Here is a 24,709-nt window from a genome sequence, read left to right on the forward strand (position 1 = left end):
GTTTCAAGATAGTCAAGTATATTTTATTTATCTGAGAGTTTGTCTTTATTTCAATACCATGCTGTTTTAATAAGTACTGATTCATAATAAAGTTTAAAGTTGGGGAAATTAAAAAAAAGAAAGGAAAAAAACAAGAAAAATCTTTCTAAACCAAGATTTCTTTAGCTATTCATGGACATTATTGTTCCAAATGAATTTCAGGAGTGTTTGTTCTATTTTTTGGAAAAATTTCATAGATATTGTTTTGGAATTGCAAAAATTGATCAAATGTTTTGTGAAATATTACCACTTTAATGTTATTAATCCTACCAATCCATGAGCAAGGGCAGTTTTTTTTTATTTCCTTTGTCCTATTTTTTTTCTTTTGAAACACTGTTGTAACTTTCTTTGTGTTGATTATTTACTTTTTTATTAGTAAATTTGATTTCAATTTACTTGAATTTCTGAGGTACAATTGTGAATCATATTTTTAATATCTATGACTTTTTATTATTTGTATTATAAAAGCCATGGTTTTTGACTCTTTAGCCTGTGTTTGTCCACTTTGTGGAAGAATAAACTAAGTTATGCTTATTTGTTACATTATATATGCTTAAATGACAGCACCTAGCATTTTTCATTTAAATTTTTAGCTCCTAAATTCATGTACTTATCATTAAGAAACAGTTTGGGAATAACAAGAAAGATATAGCACATTAAATGTGCTATTAATTTTTTACTTTGTGACAAACTCCTTGTAACACTGAAATAAAATAAATCCTTTCCAGGGAACCTTTTCTGTCCCTCAACACAATCAATGTTTGGTTGCAAGCTCATTTATTTTCATACATAATGATATCTTGTCATAAGAATTTTCATGGCCCCAATATATAGAAGAAAAAAATTGAAAATAGGCCTGAAGGATGTCAAATTTTACAATGAGGGTTGTAAATTGTTCTAACTTATTTGAAAATCTAGCTATTTTATTTTTTCTTTAAGCACACAACGCGGTATAATTTAAGATTATATGTGTATGTAATTAGATGGTTATTTTCATAGTTATGTATGATTAGCATTCAGTTTATTTTATGTGTATTTCTATCACTCAACAATATATCCAACCTACCATTAATAGATTTATACATATTTCTTGATTACAAGCATTTTATTTAATTAGCCTTCAGTCACCCAGAGAATCTGAAATAATATATGAAATGCAAAAATTTTGTTCATGTCCTCCAGTTAATGATATATTTTTAAATTGACCTGCCCAAATCATTTTGTAAAAAAGTAATTTGAAAAGAAATGTACCATAATCTTTTGGGAGTGTAAATATATTTGTCTGCCACTTAATATACAGTTTTTAAATATATCTTTTTTTGGGGGGGGCACACTCTGCGTTGCTCAGGGGTTACTCCTGGCTGTCTGCTCAGAAGTAGCTCCTGGCAGGCATGGGGAAGCATATGGGACACCGGGATTCGAACCAACCAGCTGCTTGCTAGGTAAACGCCACTGTGCTCTCTCTCCAGGCCCACTATATCTTAAACTCTTTATTGAACATAATTCTTTTTACAAGATTATTTTAATTGAAATATTATAATAAAATTCTTAGGAATAATAGATTAATTTTATGTATTCCTATTCTTTAGTATAAGTTAATAATATAAACTGTCTATATACTTAAATTTTACAATATTATTGTTAAATATGTCCCAATAAATCTGATTTTATGAACAGTAGGTTAAGTATTACTATCACTTTGGAATAAGTATATATAGAAAATAATCTAATAAGATAATAATCATGACACAACATTCTCTTCAAAGAAGAACATGAGAACTCTGGCCATTTTTTATTCTAACTCAACAGTTTGTATAAAATCTACATTATATTGTCTTTGATTCCAAATGGGAGCTAGAGATAATGCAAATGTTAAGATGCTTTGGTTCATGTAGCTGACTCCAATTCTATATTTTGGAACCAAGAATCACCCTCTGAGAACCAAAAAGTGTTCTCTGAGCACAGACCCAGAAGTAAACCTTGATTACTGTTTTGTGTAGCCCAAGAACAAACATAAATACAGTAATAACCCTATCAATAAATGGAATAGAGATGAACAGAAACCTCCTCAAAGATAACACAAATAAATACCAATTGGCAGGTGAGAAAAATAGTCATAATTACTAATTATCAGGGAAATTCAAATCAAGATAATGAGATAACACTTCATACCAGGTAAAATGGTCTAAATCAAAATGTTAGAAATGATATGTGGGTAGAGAATATGATGAAAACAAACTCACATTAATCGTTAGTGAGATTGTTGCTCAGTTTATACAAAAGTGTTGGAAGTCAAAAAAATTAAGAATAGAGCTGTTAAATGACCCTGAACAGAAAACTTTTTTTCTAAAAGGATATATATATATCCATTTTTATCACAGTATTATTCATAATAGTGAAAATTTATAAGTATAAAGGGGAAATTAAACTCCCCTAGATTAAAGTTTACTAGAGATTACATGTTATAACCAACTTTAAACACTTCCTTACTTACCTTTTTATCTAATTATTTATTACTGGTGCTAGATTCCAGTTATGGAATACGTTTTCCTGAGAACAGTAGAATTTCGGTAATTTTATTTATCTATTATTTAAGTAATGTAAACATTAATTTAACAGAAAATTCACCAATTCCACTTTGATTTTCTAGTTTCCAACATAATTTAAATGGTAAATTATTACTTATCCCTCTAAAAGTATAGATTGTGAGTGCTTTTTAAAGCACTCTTGTGCTTTAGAGCTATGATATGTGCTTTTTTTCTATAAAGAAATTAGATTTTTATAATAAGCTTTATTTTTCTCTACTAATTCGTGAAGGTCAAATTAAAGTAGCAAATGTTTGAAAGTATAGCAACCTAATGGCTATGCATAATCATTTTTTCTTCTTGTCACACTTATAGCATTTTCCCTCAGATATAGTTTTTGAATTCGGTGTCAATGATTTCATATATAACAATTCCTGACAGTAAAATGAGTATAAGTGGAACTACTTGTAACTTGTTGCATAGTTCTGTTAAATATATGGCATGTTTTTCTAATCAGTAAAAGTGCTTTAGTGAGTGATATTATTTCAACTATTAGACTGAATGAAATAAGTCAGAGGGAAAGAGATAGTCATGGAATAGTCTCACACATCTATGGGTTTTAAGAAAAATAAAAGACTTTATTGTAATAATACACAAAGACAATAGAGATGAGGGCTGGAAGGTTCGGCCCTTGATACGAAGCTCACCATAAAGAGTTGTGACTGCAGGTAGAGAAATAACTACACTCACAATTACCATGACAATTGGTAGTGAATGAGAGAAATAGAATGCCTGTCAAATACAGGCAAGGGGTGGGGAGGGGAAGATGGAGGGCATTGGTGGTGGGAATGTTGCACTGGTGAAGGAGAGGTATTCTTTTTCTTAATATATAACTAAAATCTAACTACAAATGCTTATAATCATGGTGCTTAAATAAATGTATTCATTAAAAATGAAAGAAAAAATAAAATATTTGAATTATTTTTCTATAAGTTTAAAAATGCTTTTAAGAAAGCTACATGCTTGTTGAACTTTCTTCCAATAAAATATTAATACAATCGAACCTAAACTGGTCCCTGTTAATTCAGCTCCTCAACCTGGGTGTAGCATCAAAGTTATTTTTTTTTGTCCCCCAATTCACAATACATACCCGGCAAGGGGCCTGTGTTGAGGTGTATATGGGGTGCCTTTACTGTACCTCCTCTTTCTATACAGCCAGTGTAAAGAACACAGCCTGTGGTAAGATTTGGGAGGCCTTATCTTATCTTTTATTTATTTTATTTTTTTTTCTTCAGAGCAAACTAAAGTTGTTTTTTGTTTGTTTGTTTGTTTTAAAGTAAGAATTCATTTAAAGGACAAAATTGATTAACATAATGAGGTAAACTAATATAACATAATATAGTGACATAACATAACATATAATATAATTGATATAATAATAATACATGTAAGTCAAAAAAATTTCTGATTAAAAACACAATTTTTTTTTCATAATGGCTTACATATCTTTCACTGTAGTATTTTGGGTACATATACACATTGAATCAGGGGAATACCCATCACCTAATATGTCCTCTTCTCAATCAAAAATCAAATATGCTGAAAATAGGCAGAGTCCTGTCTAGAGGCTTCCAACCTCAGTTTGAGAGAGGATGTGAAAAAAGTAATTAAAATACCACAACAATACACAAAAAAAGTTTATTTTTATTAAAATAAACTAAGATGTTGAACTAGCAAAAATAAGCTTAAAAATGTATATCTTAAGGAATTCAATAGATTTGGGGGAAATTTGGTCTTTAGCATATATATGTAGATATATTTAACTATATAATTTATAACTAAGCATTTTATGCTGCTTCTAACATTTTCCAAAAAGTGCTGTAGGCCATATTTTTAGGAAATGATTTTCTATGAGAGTCTGGATAGTAACAGTGCAAAACCAACATGAGGAATTTCCAGTCAGATAATGGTAATGGCTACAGGGAAAAGATAGCAAACATTTAGAAGGGGATGTAGGAGAGGAAACTGCTTTGACCACTCACCTATGCTTGGTCAGATGCCAGGAAAGCAATAGTTCTTACTAACATGGTTCAAAACAAAGGAAAGTCAAAAGAACAAATTGCCTAGAAGCTACAGGCTTTGAGAGGAAGGTCCAGAGCCTCAGTAACAGACTACAGAGAAGCAGACTTCAGATTAGGTGAGCAAATGAGAAATAAATTGTCAGAGCAACATAGACCAGGACAAGTGACTATAAACAGCACAAGAATGTCAGGTTGGGAATTGAATATAAGTCATTAAAAATTGGGAGAGCACTTTGAAGACAGAACACAGATGAAAGAGAGTGGCCTCAATATTGGGGAAGGAGCTAGAATTACCTTTTTTGAATTATACAGTTAAAGAACCTTTAATATCGTGGCACTAAGAACTCAGATGGTAGGTTTTATTTCCCACACCAGGTAGAACAAGTGGATGTCAAGTACAAATTGACAGATCCTTCAAGAAGGTAGTAAGATGTGAAGACTGTGACATGCAGGGCACATAGCAAACTTTCTCTCCAGTCCTAGGTCTTTCAGGTATTTCCAGGGTGAAAAAGCTGGATAAAGAGAAATCAATAGATTGCTTCTCCAGGATGACACCTTTCTCCATCCTACTTCACATACCTCACCCAGGAAACCACCACTTGCAAAACTTTGACTATAGTAATCTAAGCTGTCAATGATGATCAACAAAGATATGTGCAGGAATGAAAGAAGTCCATGTCCTGCCATGAATGATTATTAGATGGATGATAGGTTTTACTATTCTGTAAAGATAATGAATTATGTCAGTGAATCAGCTCACTTTATTCAAATAGTTAGCTTTATGATTATGCTAAAAGTAGTATCTTACCAAACATCTTTTTGGTTTATGCTTTCTATTAAATCAAAATATGAAGGTCATTATAATTTAGTAAGTAAAACATACACAGTGATTGTTGGTACAAAAAAAAAGATCTACATCATTGGGAGTTATTTTTGTGGATATCTGGAGAATAAAAAACATTAACTTGAAGTTTCTAATACATGGCTCTCTCTCAATCCTCTCTTGAGCTAGCTCTAGCCGGCATGGGGTTTGGGGAGACCCCATGTGGAAGGCCTTCTCCCTAATTTGGGTGCGCTGGGAGCCTTGATAGACCCCCAGCCTTCTCCTCTTCTGCCCCCGGCCTCCAAGCCTTCTGGGGTGGCAACCCAGGCGGCCAGACAAGGTGGGTGTCGGGGGAGTCCCTCCTGAATGGGGACCCAAGCTTTCCCTGCCCTTCCCTCAGCTCTAGGGTGGGAAGGGCACAGGGTGTAGGGCGGGCAGATCCTGGCTTCCGGCTCTCTCAATCCTCTCTTGAGCTGGAGGCTAGCTCTAGCCGGCATGGGGTTTGGGGAGACCCCATGTGGAAGGCCTTCTCCCTAACTTGGGTGCACTGGAAGCCTTGATAGACCCCCAGTCTTCTCCTCTTCTGCCCCCGGCCTCCAAGCCTTCTGGGGTGGCAGCCCAGGCGGCCAGAAATGGTTGGTCCTAACTTGGAGTGTGCTGAGATTTGCTCGGTTGCGCTGTTTGTCACTGACAATTTCTGACCACTCTGCATATGGAAAACTGCTCAGGGGCCAGCGCCCCTATGTGCACTGCATGTATTAAGAGTATTCCTTATCTTTATATTATGTTTTGCGTATCCAGAATGTCCATTTTGTATTCTGCCCTTTCCTCCACCCCTACAAAGCTCATTTTTACTCCTTAACTCTCTCACTCCCCGCAAACATCACTAACCCACATTACTCTTTTTAAATTCAGTACTGCACAATCCTAATCACAGACCAAAGCTGTGCATTGTGTGTAAAAACCCCAAACTGTTTCAAAAGACATAAAATAAACATGTATTTCTTTAGAATATTTTGTGTTTTTCCTCTGAAAGCTATAAGTCTTACTAAATATTCTCTTATACAGTGACGATTCTAACCACTTTTTATCTTCTCTTTATGAGCTGTTCAACAAGGAATTTTGGTGAAAGAGTCCCCCATTTTAATGCTTATTATTGAACCATGTCATGGGGATTGTTGGACTTGTTCTTATGGCCCCCATATGCACCGATAACGCCACGTGGCATTGCTCCTTTTATACATAGGCACATTAAAATGGGAAAATACTATACATACAAATAAGATCCTATTTAATAGAGATTGGAACACACAAATCTTGTAGTGCAAAGGAACATTGACATAACGACCTGGCACAGGCCTCAGAAGAAAGGGCATTTTCCATTCACCCCTGAACCAGGGAAGCCATCACGAAACATCCAGGTTTGTCTATAACATCACCTGGAGCAATCCTGTACCATGGAAGACCCCACCACTGCTCAGACATCGACCTGCTCAAAAGAGACTTCCCTTAACACTGAGAAGACTTAACAACAACAAAGACCTGCTTACAGGACAGGGCTCCCTGCATTGCCCTTTTATGGTGAGGTGAAACAAGAGGACACTCCACATCCTGACTTCAATGTAGGATATGCAGATTCCAGGATCTTTAATATAGAAACATAATACAAACAACAGAGACTGCGTGAAAAGTGTGTTGGCACTACAGACAATGTCTTGGATTGGAGCCTAGAGTTGGTCTTATGCCAGGAAACTTCAGGAGTAGGGTCTCTTTATATTTAGGCCAAGGTTATTACTTTCCATGCCCCTCATATTTTGATGGGCCTATGCAAACAACAATTGCCATTCTAACACCGTTTTTACTGTGCTCCTTTGACTCTAATTCTTAAAAAAAAAAAAACACTTAAAATTTGAGGCTAACTTAAGCTAATATGCATGTACATGGAAATTTAAAAATACTATGCCTCTAATGTTTAAGGAGTTATGTAAGTTTTATGGCTTTAGATTGCCTTGTGTGCTGTTAAGAAATATTATAATGTGTTACAATCTGGGGACTTGAGGGACAAAGTAATTGTACATGGATTCTGTTTTATTTATCTTAATGTTCTTTGGCTGAAAGTTCAAAGTTAAGATATTAGCAATTATGTTATGTAACTTTGTCCTCTGTCTTTGCATCTTTGTTCTCATAATTAAAAATAAAAAGTTTAAAAAAATAAAAATAAAAATTTAAATAATGATCATATTTAGGTCAGTTATTTTTTCCAGATAATATTTCCATGTATTCTATTATGCATTCAAAGTAATATTTCTCTTGATGTTTAAAATTTCTTAATTTATGTTTTTGATGCTACTGTATTCAATAATGGCTCCAATTTTCTCTCTATAAATCTTCTGCATTTTTGTAATAATCTTTAACATAATCTATTCCTGAAAGTTTACTTGTCATGCATAAGATGTTATCAATATTAGTAAGCATAAATTGAACTAACCTTAAATCTTAACTCAGCAATCTAACATTTTTTTCTGTTGTTGATAAATCAGCAGGTAAGCAGAGTGATATTATGTAGAAAAATGATGTTGTTATAAAATGGAGGAAAATTTTCTTTTTGAATATAAACATAAGCTAAAATATGAATTATGAACTTAAATTTTTCTACTACTATTTTTCAAAGCTGTTATCTCAAAGGTGTTTAAATTCCTTGTTTTTCCCCCTCTTACTCTCTTTGATTTAACTATTTTACCTTCTGATTTGTTTTAGCCTTACAGATTAATAAACATATTGTAAACTTAAAAAAAGTTTCTAATATATAATCCTTTTATTTTGAAAGAGATAGTTTTTCACTTTGAGAATGTGCATGTGCTTGTTCTATATATTGTGGGATATGGAGCAATATGCCTGGCATCTACTTTAGGATATAAAAATCAGTAATTTTTCTGGACATTTGCAAATGTATTCTTGTAGGTAATCATCACTGGACAAGATAAATACAAATGAACATTAATTTAGACAGTAGTTTGAGTTTGTCTTTTTATTTTGCCACACTAGATATTACTTAGGGGTTAATTTATGCTCTGTGTTTAAAAAAGATTTGGGGGAATTATATAACGTGCCTGGCATATGAATTTATCTTTAGTTGACTCATGTAATCTGATGAAGATTAAATTTTCTTCTTAGGCAATTGTTTCATTCTGGAAAAATCTGTGTTTCTCTCTTGAACACATATTTCTCTTTTTTCTGTCTTCATATTTCTTTAAATTTTTTCAATAAAAACCTTTGCTTGTGGTGCTTATCGATGTAACTAGAGTCCTCTCTGGATATTTGACACTTCTTTTGGTACTGATGGGGTGTTTCACCTTCTTTTTCTCCTTCATTTCCCAAATTGATGAGGAGAACCTCTAGAAGGATTCTGCCCATTTTGGGGGTATTAGACTCTTACCCCAGTTTACTCATTTTCTCTTTTTCAGGCAAAACCACCCAACTTGAACTGCTAGCCCTGCCCCCACTTAGAGGGGGAAATAAGGGAGGCACCAAGACCAAACTGATGCAAGACTACTAAGTAGTAGGTCAAATACAGAGGGGATCACATATTCTAGCCACCCTGGGGGGGAGGGAAGAGGAAATGGGAGGTAGGACAAAAACGGAGGTGTAGGGAGGACAATTTAGGGATGGGAATCCCCCCTGATTTTATGTAAATATGTACCTAGAATATTATTGTCAACAATATGTAAGCCACTATGATCAAAATAAAAAATATATATAAAAAAAAACCTTTGCTTCACTAAAATTAATAAAACAATGTAAATTCATTTTCAAAAATCTTTATGATACTTAAGACTCAGAAAGGAGAGATTTAGATATAAAGATATTCTTGAAGAGATTCAGGATGAAATGAATAAGATTCAAATAGTGTAAAACAGAGACATATATTTTTTCATCAATAACCTTCTTTATAGGATAGTATTGTCCCAGAAAATACAGAAGAAAACAGCTTTCGCTTATATGTTAATAACATCCAGTCTTTCATCACTATAGAATTATTAGTAGCACAACTTATATGAAGTGGATTTAGGTGACTGTTCTGGTATTTGGCAGATCAAAGACAGTTTATTTTCCTTTTGTTGAGGAATGAGTTTTTGTGCCATCTGACTTATGTAGCATCATTTAAAACCCTGGAGACCAGACATTTGAAGATGTGAGATGAATACAAATATCTGCAGTCTTGAACAATGGAACTAGAAAAAAGATACTTCACACCCAGCAATAAAAATCCTATTTTTATTAGAACATGTCCCACAGACCAGCTATGTTTATTTTTAATAATCAAGTTTTCTCCCTTTAAATTTGCATGTAGATTATTCAATTATCTTTGTTAAATAATTCCATGGACAATAGGAAAGAATAATACCATTATACATTTTTTTCTCTGCATATCAGTTAGAAAAAAAAGGACTAGTCTATTATGCAGAAATGCTTATTTCATTGTATTTCATCTTCCTTGTTATGTTTTAAGGCTATGCGGTATTATCAGAAGCAAATACTTGAATAATTCTAATGTTGGTGCTGGCTTTACTATCCTCAATTTCCTTATTCAGGTATAATAACATTGTCTTGATTAGATTTATAAATGCCATAACATGTGATATAAAATAAAAACTGACATTAATATACTCACTGTTTGAAATTACATAAAATAAAATTCTGTGTAACCAATGTATTTTTGGAAGTATTTAATTTAAATATTCATTTGGAACCAGACAAATAGTATAGTGACGTATAATTATTTTGCATGTGGCCAATGAGGGTTTGATCATGACCATAATGAGGTGCAGACCCCAACACTAAAGATAAGCTATCTTAGCATAGAATTTTCTAAGCAATTCTGACTAAAATCATTTCTATTTGTATATATGGTGTAAATGAGCAATTACAAAATAATAATTTCACACTATCAAAGATTAATAAAATGGTTAGAACCTGTTTACTCAACATTTCCTCCTTTTTGGTTTTATATAGCGGTATTCCTAAATTCTCCAGAATCTCAGTTAAAGAAAAATATTACATTTGACAATGAACTTTTTCATGGCTTCTACTTCATCCCTTTTTATCTACTTGCTATTTAAGTCTAAATTATATTTCACCTAAGGATTTATTTCTCCATTGCACATGGATTTCTTATCATTTTTTAATTTTAATCAAAGTGGATTACAATTCTTTCACAATAATATTTTAGGTACATAGTGATAATTAATCAGAGGAGTTCCTACCACCAATATTGTCCTCCCTCCACCTCTGTTCCCAGTATGCATCTCTTATTCCTCTTTAACCTCCCAAGTTGCTAGTATAGGTGGTCCTCTCTGTCTAGTTTGTTGTAATTGGGTATTGATTCTGTTGTTGTTGGCTTTGGATTTGGTGCTTAAGCTTGATACTTCTTTTATTTCTACTTAATGTTCACATGACTGGTCTTGATACCCTCCATTAATTCCCCCTCCATTTGTGAGGTGGAACAAGATGGTTCAAGTTGTGTGGTTCTGTTCTGGCCTTTGTGGGGACACTGGCATTAGGTATCTCATTTACTTTCCTGAATATAGTTTTATTTGCACCCATATGTATTTCCATTTATGTTCATTCATTTTCACCATGCTTTACATATTGTTCTGATCATACCAATATTTCAATTAATACATCCATTCGAAAATTTATAAAAATAGAAAGCCCTTTACCATATTTATAACAATATTTCAAGTTTTAAAATTTTTATTAGCATTTTAAAAATAATAGAAATATGAGCTACTTTAGGCTAATTTGTTTGGAGCTTTCATAAGCAGTATTCTATGCTGGGGAAATATAGAAAAGTTAGCTTCTAATTTACTTTGAATTTTAATGTCTGAACTGTCTTAGACTATAACAAATGCATTTTTAAGAACAAATGTCAAAGTCTCAATATCATTGTGAGAAGAGCTAAAGTGGTGGTTGTATCTAGAAAGTATAGAAAATAAGAGAAATAGCATGTTTTAGTACTGACTTTGAAAAATTATTTTCATTTCTACCTATTAAATTTAGCTGTAAACATTGTAAGTAAAATTCTAATAAAAATAGATGATTAAAACAAGGAAATGAATATCATACCCTTGGCTATATAGATAAGATTTATGTACAAATAGTCATGACAGTGTTTTCTATAGAGAATACATTTTCAGGCAATTATAGATCAATGCAATTTAAAGAGAAATTAGAACAAATTAGGCACCAAGCCAATGCTTTCAGTTTATAATATTCTAGCATTGAAAAATTTGAAAGAAGCATGACTGAACTAATCTATGGAACTATGTATATTGCTTATGAGATTGTGAAAATAACAATCTGATAGCAATTTATAGGAGAAATTAAAATACTATCTTATTATAAAGCCTGAGCATATTATTTAAAATCTGTAATTTATTTTTAATTCTGATTTTAATTGATCATTTTATTGACAACTACACTAACATTACCTTGTAGTATATGGTTTTTCCTGTTAAAACTTAAATAATAAAGAACTATAAATTAATGAAAGTAGTAAGGACTGAAGATTTTTTTGGTCACATTTGTCAGTGATCAGGGGCTATTGATAGTTCTCAGAAATCACTTCTGGCAGGCTCAGAGGACCATACAGGATGCCCAGGTTCGAACTTGGGTCAGCTGCATGCAAGGAAAATCCCCTACCCACTGTACTATCATTCTGGTCCCCAAGAACTGAGGTATGTTGGAAGTAATTATTTGAAAAGGAGCTTGAAATGACTTTCTAAAATTATGAAAATATAAAATAACTTTTGGTCACTTTAGTACTTAAATATTTATATTTTGGTATTTGTGAAGATAATTAACTGTACATATGACAGAAATTGTAATCTTTAAAATATATTCAATAAAATTGACTTTCAAAAATTGCAACATTGGTTGTTGCCTATAAAATGCCATCTACTATAAAAGTCAATTTGTTTTTAATTTTTTTCCTAATTAAAAATAAAGGCTTTGACTTCATCAGTGCAATTGTTATTTCTGCCATCAACCAGCTCTATAGACTCACTCTATTTTCAAAATAGAAAGCATGCCATGAAAAATTATGGGTACAGATCCAGTTATAGCACAATGGCTAACAAATCTCATATGGTCCCTGGAGCCAGCCAGGAGTAATTTATGAGTACAGAGACATGAGTAGCCCCTGAATGCTGCCACGTGTGGCACAAACACCCCCCTCCCCAAATTATGGGTACATCAGACACAAAGCTGAAAGTTGGCAATCTAGGGAGGAGTGGTGGACCAAGTCCCTGTCTTGCTGAAACTACTCCAGCTGCACTACCAACAATTGATGCTTCATCAATGACTCAGCTTTATCATTAAACCACAGATCTCTGTAGAGATCTTTCATTTTCTTCCTTTTTATTACTTATTTTCTTTCTTTAATTTCTTAATAATTTCATGACCACTTAAATGTAAACACATGTATTATAAGAAATGATATAATACGTGGTCTCTAAGTAATTTATATATTTACATTTTTTCTAATCTTTTTTTATACTATAGAGAAGCCTGTGTTCTCTCGAACATGTATTAACCTCCTTATTTTTTCCCTCACATTCCTCTATGTAAATTTGCTTTAATTACAAATATTTGGCTTCACACAATAAATTATTTAATTTGGCATTGCTGTCAAAAATGTTCAAACTAGGTCTGGAGCAATTGTGCAACAGGTAGGGTATTTGCCTTGCACGTAGCTGACACAGGTTCTATCCCTAAAATCCCTTATGATACCCTGAGCCCCACAGAGTACTTTTTGGAAGCTGAGCCAGGAGTAACCTCTGAGCATAGTCAGTCGTGGTACAAAACCAAAAAATTTACAATTATTAGTATAAATGTTTATAAAATTAAATCTAATGGTGAATAAAATAAACAGTATTATACAATACCACTATTAATGTATTAATCATCCAAATATAAATAAACCATTAATAACTAGATATTAAACAGAATGAAATGACTTATATGTTTTTACATCTAGTTATTCACAAATAATATCTTTTGTTTTGTTTTGTTTTTTCAGGCCACACCCATTTTATGCTCAGGAGTTATTCGTGGCTAAGAGCTCAGAAATCGCCCCTGGCTTGGGGGGACCATATGAGATGATGTGGGATCGAACCGCGGTCCTTCCTTGGCTATCGCTTGCAAGGCAGACACCTTACCTCAAGTGCCACCTCGCCGGCCCCAAATAATATCTTAATAAATTTCTATTTTTTGTTTTACCTTTTTGTTTCTTCTTTAGGCCACACCTGGCAATGCTCAGGGATTACTCCTGGCTCTGCACTCGAAATTGTTCCTGGCAAGGTTGGGGGAATATATTGGATGCCGGGCATTGAACGCAGGTCCATTCTGAGTTTGCATGCAAGGCAAACGCCCTAGTGCTGTGCTATCTCTCTGGCCCAAATTTCTATTTCTCTATTACTTGATATATAAGGGAATTCAAGTTCAAGTTCTAAAGCCTTTAGAAGATTTTTACACTAATTCTATTATTATGCTCTAGATTCATTTGTAAGCATTTTGTTGATATTACCGTTTTTAAAGGTTAAGACCAATGTCATGCACTTTATTTTATAGATATGGAGTCCTAGGATGAAAAACATTAAATACAGATACTCTTTGCTTAAAGACCTATCTGTTTAGGAACCGCTCGCACTTACAACCATCTCTTTACCATTATGATCACTCATACTTAGGACCAACAGTATGTGCTAGATGAGGTAGCGGCTCTGCATCTCAACATCATTCATGGCTGTTGTACACTATTCTGAGGTCCGGTACTGCTGTTGTCCTGATCAGTATTTACATTTCAGCAGTAAAATTTTTTGTGTGTGATGCAAAGATAAAACGTTATAAACAGCTATACTGTACTGTATAACTGCCTAAAATCACAACTTCAATCCTTCAGCCAATGGACCAGGGGGCCATAGCCACATTTAAAACATACTAGTTACACACAACTTTTTCCAAAACTGTAGCAGTAACAGAAAATGATGAAGTAACTCTCTGTGATTTCTGGAGAGCTTACAACATTTTATACTGCATAAACAACATTGAATCTGCTTGGAAGGGAGTGACAGAAAAGTGTATGCAAGGCATATGGAAAAAATGCCTAAAATGTTTTGTGAACAATGTTGCAGTTTTTTGAGAAGGATGAACATGTTGATGCCATAAATAAAACAACTATGGAACTTGCTAAAATGTTTAATTTAGAAGTTGAGGTGGAAAATATTGAGGAATTAGTGCAATATAGGGAGGGAGAGCTAACTACCAAAGATTTAATAGAGTTGGATGCACAGCAGAACCTGGTGGAGGAAGAAAAATATCCTTTTTCATCTTGTACACTCTACAGTACAGTATCGTGGTTTATGGTGCTTTAATGTACCTACTTTACTAACTTTATGTTCTGTAATACATTGCAGTACTGTGTGTAAATTACACAACCTATGCAAATTAAAACAAGTGGAAGTTTTCAGTTTGATCTTTCTCATTATTTTACTTATTTGGAATACTATATTGTCAAGTACTATGCACATACTGTACTACTGTATACAGTACATGCAGTTCCTCACTTACCGAACAATTTGCTTAACGACCAAGTCATTGAAATGGAACTTGGTCATTATGCGAGAAGTATCTATACCTTTTCCAAGTTTTGTTTTTGAATATGCAATCTGGATTTGATTACTGGCCTATCAACATCTCATGGACATATAATTATTCATCACTTAATACTACCCTTAACTTACTTCCCGTTTAAAATAATGTTTCTTTGGGGCTGGAGTGATAGCACAGCGATAGGGCGTTTGCCTTGAACATGGCCTATTGGGGAGTACGTGCCTTTAATCCCTGGCATCCTATGTGTCCTTTGGCCTGACAGGAGCAATTTCTGAGCTCAGAGTCAGGAGTACCCCCTGAGTGCTGTTGGGTGTGATTCATAAACCAAAATAAAATAATGTTTCTTTTTCTGGTATATATCCCAAAATCTAGGAACTTCATTTTTATTCTGGTTACATCCTCTGACCCAAGTAATAATTGTGCATAGTTAATGTCACATTCAAAATATCAAGGAATTACAATATTAAGACCTACTTCTTGACATCTACATTGGGTTAATTCAAAGTATGGCTCCAGTGTTCCCCAGTAGAATTAAGAATTCATTAATTAAAAAAATAATTAATTAAAAAAGAAATATAATAGAAATATATATGATTTTATAAATTAATTAAATAAAATAAGTTCAAACATGTATGTTCTATATTGTAACATGAAATCAGGTCAATTTTTCTTATAAATTCCAAGTATAATTTAAAGTATTTATAGTTATTAATTTGCTATTTCATGTTCATAATATATTCAGAACTATTCACTATAGAGTCTCTAATAATTCAAGTGAAAAATTACTAAAAACTTTTATAGTGCCATAATAATCAGATTAATTAAAGAGTTCTTCAAAGTATAGGATATAATGAAAAATAGATATTCTATCTGAAATAAATATTCTATGTTAACTACTATGCAATAGTTTGTAATATAAGTGGATGTATTTATTTCCTGTATTATAAAAATTAAATTATTTATTTTTAGTTAAATATATTGATTTGATTTTCAAAAGTTCAATATTAACTATATATAAATATTTTTAATATTTTAAATTTAAATAATTGATAATTATTACCTTAATGCATAATGCAGTGAATTCTCTTTTGTTTTTGATTTTGAGTCACACCCAGTGGAGCTCAGAGGTTATTCTTGGCTCTGAACTCAGAAATTGCTCCTGACAGGCTCACAGGACCACATGGGGTACCAGAAATTGAACCATGGTCAGTCCTGGGTCATCCAAATGCAAGGTAAATGCTCTAGCGCTGTGCTATCTATTTAGTCCAAATTCTCTTTTTCTTAAAGAATGCATGTGGCTAGCATGTTTCATATGTAGAAAATTGTATAATTTTTTCAGATAGCTGCAAGAAAGGAAGCTATATGGATAACTCTACATGCTCTGAATGTCCAATACACAATATTCCACAAATATCCCAATGCTAAAAAGTTAATATGCCTTTTGGTTGAGTCTAGTTATCTATATTTATTAAACATTTTTAAATGTGCCAGTTGAATGGCATCTTTTTAATTGTTTACTTATATTTCCAATAAATATGCTCTGTGCATTTACTTTGAAATTTTACTGGTTTTTATGAAACTCATCTGAAAGGAAAATATAAAACAAAAACAAAAATGATGAGTTACAAAATGGAAAGAAAATAAAAAGCAACAAAGAACCAATAGTGAGTTAGAAAAGTCTCAACACTTGTTTTCCATCTATAATCACAGCTTACATATCTTAGGAAACCTGTACTAATGCTGAAATTTAAGATGTATTATCTGGGGCCAGCGAGGTGGCACTAGAGGTAAGGTGCCTGCCTTGCAAGCGCTAGCCAAGAAAAGGACCACGGTTAGATCCCTCGGGGTCCCATATGGTCCCCTAAGCCAGAGGTGATTTCTGAGCACATAGTCAGGAATAACCCCTGAGCATCAAACAGGTGTGGCCTGAAAAATCAAAAAAAAAAAAAAGATGTATTGTCTAATGTGGTCATTACAACGGTTTCTAACCATTTTATTAGTAAATAAATTAGAAGAATAAAATGAATTAAAACTTATTTTATTCTGAACAAATTAATGTGATAATAATAAAATCATTATATTATTAGCAAGCTAATTTTTCATGTCACAAAATATTCCAAACTGAGTTAGGAGACCCAGTAAGACTTTCACATTTAGTAAATTATAATATGCATAGTGAAAAGAGAAGACAATAATAAAAATGTCTTATAAAATTAAATATCAGGACAATATGACAATTGATTATACAACATTGATAATATAAATATTGACCTATATTTAAAATTAAAAGTGGAAAAATGTAATTATAGTAGTACCTATAAAATAAATCTTATTACGTATAATGACATTTACTCAAAGAAATGTATACTTTAATTTAAATCTTAATCACTGTCATGAACATTACATGTAATGAATATTCACATTTAGTAACTTTGGAAAGAAAATATAGGGGATAAATCAGTCAAGATATCATTTATTATGCACCTCATAATTATCTCATTGATTAGCAAGGCAGCACCCCATTTATACTCACCATCTTGCTGGCAGAAAATAAATGGCCCAGATTCACAGCTAATTTCCAAAAATCATGATGGCTGCCAATTTTTCCCAGCAAAACTTGTCTGGGCTAAAAATTTTGGGGTCTTCTCAGAATGGGGCATGTTGTAGCCTGAAGCCAAACCTAACTTCTTCCAGCATAGAAATAACCCAGATTCAAATAGAAACTTATTAAACTACCAAGGCACCAAATTATTCAATATTTATGGAACTCATGCTGTGGCCATGTGCCACCTCAAAATTTCATAATACTGTCAGCCCAGTAGGATCACATCAAATCTGATGTTAAAGTTTCACAGAAGACCATAATCAATGAGGCTAAATAATATCACAGAAGACTCAAGTAGAAACAATCAGCTCACTAATCATCAGATAACTTGAAGTAACACCATTGAGAGATATAAATTTTTATCAGAAATTGAATCTATTGATCAAAGTTTTGATAATTTCATTGGTTCTATTTTATAACAAACAATTTGAAGTTAATTTGTGTCTGCAAAGGTGGAGATTGGGGTGATGGATAAAAATCTGAGAACATGGGTAGTGGTATTGGTTTGGAATATTCAATGCCTAAAACAATTTATTATAAGTAACTTGGTAAGTCAGGGTATTATAATAATATTTTAAAAGGGTAATTGGGGGCTAGAGTGGTGGCACAAGCGGTAAGGTATCTGTCTTGCCTGCACTAGCTTAGGACTGACCGCAGTTCGATCCCCATCGTCCCATATGGTCCCCCAAGCCAGAAAGACATTATAGAATGATTAGTAGGTTACAGCTGTAAAACTGACCCATGGTCAGAATGAGATCAAATGTGAGTAATGAAAATAGGTTCAGTGTGCTTTTGCAAAAAGTATGTTTTTGCTGTAAAAATCCTCAACCATGTGGTTTTGGGATTTTAGGGAGGCAATGAGAATTCAACGGAAAAGGCTGACCACATAAGCTGAGTCAATCACCACATTGCATGGGAAAATAAGTAAATCAACATGGTGAGTTCCCCTTTTTGGAGGGACTTGTGATTTGTAGATACTGTTTTGGTTAGTGAAGGGCCAATGATATCTCCTTTCCATGATGTTGATCTGTCAATATAAATCACAGGAGGTGTTGGGTATGTGGAAGAACAGATTACTAAATGAAGAGGAAACAAAATGTTTCCTGAAAAGAGATTTTCCAGCAGGATATTGGGAACAGGATTCTCTTGAGAATTGAGCTAACACCGATTGAAGCGTTTTACACTAATGGGCAGGATGGTCTCCACTTTCTTTTTTTGAATTAGTGGAACTATAACATGAGGGTCAAGTCTAATAAAGAAATCGCTTGGATCCTTGCTTTGATTATTAGGATAGCAATTAACTGTAAATACTTTACAAATATAAAAGGTAGTTTATTGTGTACATAGAGCCATTCTAACAGCCCTGATAATTGAGCTAGGGTGACAGGGGATTGGGGGTTTTAAAGATTAGCAGCCGAACTTATTCTCTAGGTGTGAACCTGGAAATATAGGACTTTTGAAGCAGTCCATAAAAAATCCAATTCCTTTTGAGCTTCAGGAGTTAATTGCCTAAGGCTTTGAAGGCAGTGTCCCCTTCCTAGGTGTGGAATAAATTGAGAAGCTCAGAGTTTGGCAATCTAAGGGAAGGATAGATTCAATTTGTCACCTAAAATATTTTGAAATCTTTTTTCTTTTAATTTTTATTTTGACCAAAGTGCATTACAAACCTTTCACTGTAATTTTTTAAGTACATAACGACATTGAATCAGGGGCATTCCCACCACCAATGTTGTCCTCCCTCCACCCCTGTTCCTAGCATGCATCCCATATCCCCCTCTTTTACTCCCCGGATTGCTAGTATAAATGGTCCCCTCTGTGTCTAGCATGTTGTAGATTGGGTATCAATTCTGTTGTCATTGGCTTTGGCTTTGGTATTTTAATCTGATCATTTTTTTTATTTCTACTTAATGTTTTACAACTGCCTGGTCTAGGTACCCTCCAATATTTTCCCCTCAATTTGTGAGGCAGAACAAGATGGTTGAAGTTATGTGGTTCTGTTTGAAGGAAAGAAAAAAAGTAAAATAAAATGGGCAAACACCAAACAAGCAAAAAATAGGAGGAGTCCTTCTAGAGGCTATAAATATCAATTTAAGAGAAGAAAGTGAAAAAGGAAGAAAAACAAGAAAACGATACTAAAAATTTTTAAAAATAAACAAAAAACTCGAAAAGCACCACAGCAATAAAGACACCAACCACACAATAACCACAGTCCTAAAATAAAAACAAAACAAAATACAAAACCAAAGAATAACCATGAAAATAAACAACCAACAACAACAGTAACAAAACCAAAAAAAAAATAATTTGTGCTTCTCTCTTCTTTTTTTCTTACATAGGCACAGTAAATATTGGGGAAATTAGAAAGGGAATTCCCTTGGCCTAAGAGATACAGGGTTTCTCTGTATTCAATTTGAAGTATTCTGTCATATTTAAGAGTTCTGAGATTTTTCTGATAAATAAAAATTTTCTGGAGCTGGAGAGATAGCACAGCAGTAGGGCATTTGCCTTGAACTCAGCTGATCCAAGACAGATGGTGGTTCGAATCTTGGAATCCCATATGGTCCCCTGAGCCTGACAGAAGTGATTTCTGAGCACAGAGCCAGGTGTAACTCCTGAGTGCTGCTGGGTGTGACCCAAAACCAAAAAGATGAAAAAAATTTTTCCGGGGGTGCCCCAAGGTGTGTTCCAAAACATAGTCCAAATATTGAAATGGAAGCAATCTAAATTTTTCTTGTGGCTATTTTTATGCTAACTGCTGGCAAGCAAGTAATGATATAGTCATACAAACACTGAAACTCTCTGTCCATAGAAGATGCAAACAATATATCATCCATGTAGTAAAATATACTTGCATGGGGAAACTTTGTGTGAGCATGGCTTAAGTTAAATATCAACAAATTATTGACACATGGTAGATGAGGTATCTACCTTAGAGGGTCAATCCAGGGGTTCTTCCCTTCCAGGTGGGACAAAATAAGTAAAGAAGAAACCATCCATATTAGGGAGAAAACCAGTTACTCTAACACATTATAATCTTTTATTTTATTTATTGTAATTATTTTTTTAAATTTATACTGACACTATGATTCCCAAAGTTGTTCATAATAAAATTTTTTTTAGGCATATAGTCCAATATCAGTCACACCATCAATGTCTCTTTCTTTCTGACAAGGACCAAGTTCTTTCCTAGACCTATTTCTGCCCTGTTGGCAAGCATTTAACATTTTAGAGTTTTCAAAAACTATGCAACTAAATGTAATATTTAGTAAGATTTTTAAAATGTAAATAGAAAAATACAAATAGGACTATAATTATATCTTTTCCTAAGCAAAGAAATATTTATTCTATATGAGGAATATTATTTTATATATATATTGCTAGGTAAAAGATTGTAAGCAAAATTTCCTGATGTTTTTGAGATACTGATCAGATAACTCCTTTAACAAAGGAGTGCAATATCACCTGGTTGTCCTCACTGACATTCTCAAAAGCTAACATTTTTAACAGATATTGTTATACATCCTTGCCTCTAATCTTCCATTAGAAAACATCCATATGGTTCCCCCCAAAAATCTGCATACAGCTCAGATGTGACCTGAAAAATCTTTGTAAGACTACCCTTAAAATCTGTATCTATGTCAATCTTCTCCCAAACACACAATGCAATCTCAGAGATCAGTTCCAGAACAGCACAAGAGAAAACCAACTGCCTCAGAGAGTCTGAATAGTCCACCCAGCTATCAATAAAAATGAGCATTAATTTATTACAGAAAATGCATAAAATTTCCTAGCAAACTAGGAGTAAACATACTTTTCTTAATCTAGTAGCTGGCAACTTTATTAACCATTAGTGTTATATTCATTACCTCATTTGTGAAGTTTATTCTGTCCTTTAAAGCTCTTCTAACACTACTTGCAAAACTGGTTTCAGAGCTATAAATTCCCAAAACTGTTGCCCATTCAAAAAGTTCTGTATTGTTCCTTCAAATCTGAGCAATAATCTATCTGTATAAAGTATTATAATATATGTGTTCATTTATATGAGTTTTGTACTATATCCCTCCAATGCTTCGCATTTGATATATTTGCTCTACGTTTTATGGATTTTCCTTTGTAAGAAATTTTCTTTTTTTTATCTTGTTGTGTGAAGTTTCTATCTTTGGTTTTTGTCATTTAGGGTACAATATGTCTTAGAATTTTCCTACTTGAGTTTATTTTTGCTTGGAGTCTTTGGGGCTCCTGGATCTTGGTGCCTGCATTCCTTAGCTCCAAAAATTTTTATAAATAAATAATTTCTTTAAACCATATTTTATTCATCAAATTTGCCCTCTTTAGGCCATAGTGATAGTATCATAGGTAGGATTAATTGAACCCGAGTTCAATTCCTAGCACTCCATATGGTCCCCTGAGCCAACAAGAAGTGATCCCTGAGCAAAGAGTCAGAAGTAAGCACTGAACATCACCTGCTATGATGTAAAACCAAACAAAGAAAGATATCTTCCTGTTATTCAGGAACTACTGTATTATGATTTTAATTGTTACTATTGATCTACTCTGATAGTTCTCTGTTATGTAGCTCATTTCTTTACAAACTATTTTTTACTTTCTGTTTTCCTAGATATTTCTCCTCATATTGGTAATTCTAGATATATTTGCTCAGCTGTCATTGAATTATTCTGTTCATAGGTCCTACTAAACTTTTTATATCACCTACCATGTTCTTCATTTCTGTCATTTCTGATATAGTAGTTCTCTCATTTTGACATTTAGACAGATTATTGTCATGGAATTTTGTGTCACATTTTTGTAGAAGTGTGTGTGTTTATGGGGTTTGTCTTGCCTTAAAATAGCCCCTTCAGTTCTTCTTTTAAATTTGGTTTTGAGTCTGATTTTATCCTGAGCTTATTATATCCTTGAAGGTGTATCCTTCCTTCAAATCTGAAGGAAAGTGTGGTTGTGTGAAGCATTTTTAGCGAGGCATTCATTTCATTGAGATTTTCACTATATCCCACCACTACCCTCAGGCCTGGAGGTTTTCTTGCGATAAGTCTGCTGTAATCTTAAGGAAGCTTGCTTGTATGTTATTTTCTTCTTTGCTCTTGCTGATTTCAGTATTCTACCTTTATTTATGGTACTCTATATTGTGACTAAGATGTGGCTTGGGATGCTTTTGTTTTGGACTCTTTTAGTTGGTACTCATCAGGCATTCAGGATGTAGGTGTATGCCCTCTTCAGCTCTGGGAACTTGTCAACAATATTGTCTTTAACTGTTGATTCTTCATGGGACTTCTCTTCTTGTACTCTAGGATGATGATGATTCCCATGCTATTTTTGTTGAATTTATCCCAGTGTTCCATTGTTATCTGCTTGTTTATTTTAAGTATTTTTCATATTCTGTTTATTTTAAAGCTCTTTTTTATTTTCTTCTGTTTTATAGAGGTGCGAGGCAGCTCATCTTCTAGCTCACTGATTCTGTTCTCAGTAGTTATTACTCTACTGGTGAGGCCTTCCATTGAGTTTTTCATTTTGTCCCCACACTTTTCTGTCAATTCTATTTGAAGTTTTGACATTTTTAATCTCATTTACTCTTGAGTCTTAATGACTGTCTATTCCACTATTTCTTTGAGTTCTTTGAACATTCTTAGCATTTCCTCTCTACAGTGCTTATCAGAGGAGCTAGACTTACCCTCTTCATTCACTAAGTGTAATGGGGTTTTGTGTTGCTTTCCCCATGTGATTTTTGCCCTTTGTTGCTATTTTTTATTTGATGTGCTGTGACTCATTGACTATAAGAAATGTGCATCTATTGTCAGTCTATTTAACTCTGGTCTGTCTTATCTCATGTGGCCTCTGACCTGGAAAAATCACCTCACTGATGAATTTTGATCAAACTGCTTGATCTCCTTGTGCTCATGCCTGTCCTAAATTTTTTCCTTATTCCCCACCACCTAGTCATTCCTTATTATTTTGTGGTAGTTCTACATGCTTGTCTTTCTTAGCCTAGAAGTAACTTTTATACATGGCATGAACCTCAGAAAATACAAGCTGGAACTTAAATGAGATACTTTCTTCCACAATAGTTAAAGGAAAAATAAAAGCAGATAATATAAATTTTATATATCATTTAATATGAGTTATAGATCATTCTAAGAGGAATTAATTCAAAGGACTGAAATTTAAAAAAAAATCTCAGGACGATATAAAAAGAAAATCAACTATAGAAAACTTGATGAGTAAACAGAAAATGAAGAAAATTTTCACACATTTTTCTTCCTCCTAAAATATCTAGCCCCTCTCCATTATTTTCACACTCAGCTAATAAATGTATTCCCTAGCTCACTGAAAGAAAAAAGAACAGATCCCTCAAGAACTTTAAAATAACTTCATGATATTGTTAACTACCATCATCTCTGCCAGCCTCCTCTAACTTTATAAATACCCCATGTTAGTAGCTGAGAGAAAACTCAAGAGACCATATTCTTTACATGCAAGAGGTCAGGGCAACCCTCTGAGTCCAGAGCTAAGTAGCTCCCAAGTATGCATTGAATGACCCCAAACAAAAATAAAATGTAAAAAGAAATCCATTTTAAGATAACATCCATTTTTAATTTATATTCAATCATTACTTTCCTACACATAACTTTTTCACATCAGCATTGAAATATCTTAAAAGGAAAATCTTGTGATCTGCAAATCATTTTTAAAAATGCTTTATATTTCTTTTTGGCGGGGGGAAGTTTGGATCACACCCAGCAAGGCTCAGGGGTTACTCATGGCTCTATGCTCAGAAATCGCTCCTGGCAGGTTCAGGGGGCCATTTGGGTTTCGGGGATTTGAACCACCATCCTTCTGAATGCAAGGCAAATGCCCTACCTTCATGCTATCTCTCCGCCCCTGCCCCCCGCTTTATATTTCTTGACATCTTTTTTTTTTTTTTTTTTTTTTGGTTTTTGGTTTTTGGGCC

The 24,709-nt window shown here is 33.5% G+C and overlaps 1 non-coding gene across 1 annotated transcript; it reads right to left on the reverse strand.

Annotated features, from left to right (window-relative positions):
- Positions 1–3,687: 3,687 nt before the first annotated feature.
- Positions 3,688–3,820, reverse strand: LOC126024821 (small nucleolar RNA SNORA51). The gene has a single exon (XR_007500921.1). It is a non-coding gene; the product is annotated as a small nucleolar RNA SNORA51 (small nucleolar RNA).
- Positions 3,821–24,709: the final 20,889 nt, after the last annotated feature.

The sequence above is a fragment of the Suncus etruscus genome, chromosome 12 (genome assembly GCF_024139225.1).
Source record: "Suncus etruscus isolate mSunEtr1 chromosome 12, mSunEtr1.pri.cur, whole genome shotgun sequence".
In the NCBI taxonomy this organism is placed as follows: Eukaryota; Metazoa; Chordata; class Mammalia; order Eulipotyphla; family Soricidae; genus Suncus; species Suncus etruscus.